Source organism: Balaenoptera ricei, chromosome 12 (assembly GCF_028023285.1).
Source record: "Balaenoptera ricei isolate mBalRic1 chromosome 12, mBalRic1.hap2, whole genome shotgun sequence".
NCBI lineage: Eukaryota > Metazoa > Chordata > Mammalia > Artiodactyla > Balaenopteridae > Balaenoptera > Balaenoptera ricei.
In genome coordinates this window covers 62,572,337-62,576,095 of record NC_082650.1, presented here as the reverse complement: position 1 = coordinate 62,576,095, position 3,759 = coordinate 62,572,337, and positions in this window count along the sequence as shown.

Below are 3,759 nucleotides of genomic sequence, written 5' to 3'. Positions count from 1 at the left end.
ATACAGTTTTCAAAAAGATACACAAGGAAATTAAAACTCTTCTGTTCCTCTACATGTTTTATCACTGAACAAAAGGAAGTTAGTGGGTATTTTGCTAGTATCACATGCTGCGAGCCGAATTCTTTCATCAGGTCTCCAGTTGAGACCTCTAACTGTGGAACACGCCGTGAACTTCCTGAGTGCATGTGTCCAGGAAGATTCCTGGGTAGTTTTTACAAGTGATGGTGTTGGTTCTTTTATAGCTGTTCGCTCTCATCGTTTCCCATCTTCCTCAGAGGTGATTACGAATCTCCCTGGCTTCTTGTTAAGTAAATGGATAAAACACATTCCATAGAAAATAAGCTGGAGAGGTGACATGGAAAAGGTAAGGTGCCCTCCGTTTTGTTCCAACTGTGAGACAAAATAAGGAGTGTAGTTTCTTCAAAATCTTTCCTGTTCATCAGGTTGAAACGAAGAGAAATGTTATTTAAACAATAAGGAAATTCTGGCCCTTGAAGTTGAGGACTCTTTTAAATATAAAAATATTCACTGTAATAGAGGGTGTGGCAAGAGAGGAACCTTGGAACAGGTGTGCACAAGCACTACTAGAAGAAGAGCATATTGGTCCATTTTGTAGAGACAGCAACTTGGCAATATGCATGAGCCTTTCAATAAATTTAATTGCCTTTGACTCAGTAATTTCACTTTGAAGACTCTGTCCTAAATGAAGTGGGAAAAATCTGATGTTCAACAAAGACATATGCTATTGGAAAAGCTAAAAGCAATGCAAGCACTCAAAAATGTGAGTGACAAAATGCATCATGGAGCATTCATACATGCAATAAAATCGTATTTCTTGAAAGAACAAAGGACTTAGTTATACGCTCAGAGAAAATAAAAGATGGGATACAAAACTATGTACAACATAGCTATACATATATTCCCGTATATATTTATGAATACATTGTACATATGCATATAGTGTTTTCTAAAGAGATATAAAACAAAAAAATTTACCTATATATGTATATTAAATGATATATGTATTACAATATACTGTATATGTCTAATATATTTGAGGTAGTTAGAAATAACTCAAATATTATTAGTTTTTGTTTCCGGATGTTAGCATTATAACTATAGGTGGATTTTATTTGCTTTCTATTTTTTATACCATCCTGTATTTTTATAATTGGGTTGCATTTTTTATATTAGAAAAATAAATGTTAAAACTGTCTGGTTTAGTAGGCTGTAGTTAAGAAGTCAGCATTTTTCATAGTCCAGATCACAGTAGTTCCATAACTTTGAACAACCCAGTTAACGCCTCCAGTTGGGAGGGACTAACATCCAGAACTAGATTCGTTAGCAGGAACAAGGCAGGCACTAGGGAGTCTACAGATTTGGAAAGAATTTCAGAAAGAAAATCACAAGTGGAACACTATGTATATCTGGAGACTAACACTAACCACAAAATGGTGCCCAGACAGGCTGTCAACACTGGGGAAGTCCCACCCTGAAGATTCACGAAAAGATGGGCAGAGCAAGGAAAGACAGCTGTGGCTCCTAGAATAGGGGCTCTTCAGCGACCCAAGCAGGCCATATGGATGACAGCTACTCAGTAGATCATCAGCAGGTTGCCACGTTCCAGACTCTAGGACAGAACTTCAATCTCCAAAGATATGGAGAATAGGAAAAGCAAGATGAAATAAGCATTGGAAATAAAATAAGGCATTAAATTCCTAGAAGTGTAATTCAAAGTAGAGATTGAGTCCCAGCATTAAGGTAGAAATGCAATACGGTCCTGGAATTAGAATAGTGGAACTTGGAGACAGGTCAGAGTACATTCTAAAGCAAGCATGGCATGAATTGAAATACAAGGCCAGTTCAGGGTTAGGTTTATAAAAAAAAAAAAGAAATGGTACTTGCTTTTAGACATATTATGTTTGACGGAATAGCAAAAAATCATATGGAAATAGCCAAAAGACAGCTGACCTGGAAATTAGATTAAGGTGAGCAATCCAACAGGAAAAAATATTTGTAGTCATTGGCACAGAGATGATACACTGTTGTCTTTGCCCCCTCCCAAGATCTGTCAGTCTCTGCTCTTCTCTGCCCACTCTGCACGTTAGGAAGCTGATCTCTGTAGAATGTTTACCCAGTCTTGCTTACCAGCTGGCTTCAGGTTACATTTAGCCAGAGGAGGCAGAGACAGGGAATTACAGAGGGTGGTAGGAGCAGGAAGTGGTCAGGGTACTTCTTTCTTTTTATTTTTTTTGCCATTTGATTCTTTTTTTTTAATTGGAATATAGTTGCTTTACAATGTTGTGTTAGTTTCTGCTATACAACAAAGTGAATCAGTTCTACATGTACATATGTCCCCTCTTTTTTAGATTCCCTTCCCATTTAGGTCACCACAGATCACTGAGTAGTGTTCCCTGTGCTATACAACAGGTTCTCATTAGTTATCTGTTTTATACATAGTACTGTATATATGTCAATCCCAATCTCCCAATTCATCCCACCCTTGGTATCCATAAGTTTGTTCTCTACATTTGTGTCTCTATTTCTGCTTTGCAAATAAGTTCATCTGTACCATTTTTCTAGATTCCACACATAAGCAATATTATATGATATTTGTTTTTCTCTTTCTGACTTACTTCACTCTGTATGACACTCTCTAGGTTTATCCACGTCTCTGCAAATGGTACTATTTCGTTCCTTTTTATGGCTGAGTAATATTCCATTGTATACATGTACCACATCTTCTTTATCCATTCATCTGTTGGTGGACATTTAGGTTGCTTCCATGTCCTGCCTACTGTAAATAGTGCTGCAATGAACATTGGGGTGCATGTGTCTTTTTTTTTTTTTCATGTGTCTTTTTGAATTATGGTTTTCTCTGGGTATATGACCAGGAGTGGGATTGCTGGGTCGTATGATAGTTCTATTTTTAGTTTTTTTGAGGAACCTCCATACTGTTCTTCTTTCACATCTTTCTTGCTTCCTCCTTGCTTCCAAGTCTGGCTTCTGACAGTAACTGCATCCCTCCATGACTATAGCTCTCACTTAGCAGTTACCTCCTGCCAGGTTTCAAGCCTCACTAGGCTCTTATAAGTTAGATTACCCACTTTTTCCTTCAGCCCTTGAAGTGGAGATAATTTCCCACCACCATTATTCCCTGAGTACTGCACCATCATTTTGTTGAGACTTTAACCCTGCCAACACCTCTGAAATCCTTTTATTAAAGACTTGTATTAAATAATCTGGGGGTAAATTTACTTTCCTAATAATTTCATGACTAAATCAGATGATGGGGAAAATTTGATGGGGTGTGTGGAAAAGGGTTCATATAAAGAAAAGATTCCTCTTTGATCTAGAGGAACTAGACAGTACTGAATATAGACACTTGTTATCTTGGGGACATAGACAAAGAGTGGTGAGGAATCTTAGAGAAACGAGATGTGACGACGTCACAGAAATGATGGGAAAAGAGAGGACGAGGAAAGTTTCAGTCAGTGACGTGAAATGCTTCAAAGAGGCCATGGAGAGTAAGAATAAGGGAAAGGGCATTTAATTATCGAGTAGGCATTCAGCGATCTTTAAGAGAAAAGAGTATAAACAACAGAGGGCATATTTTCAGGGGGTGTGAAAAACGAGTAGTGAAGAAATTGGAACAGAAAATAGACTCCATATTTGTGGATACTTTGGCAATAAGGAAATTCAAAGTAAATGATAACCATAGTACAAGATAGGTAAAAGTTTGTTTCTTTGTTTTCAAAA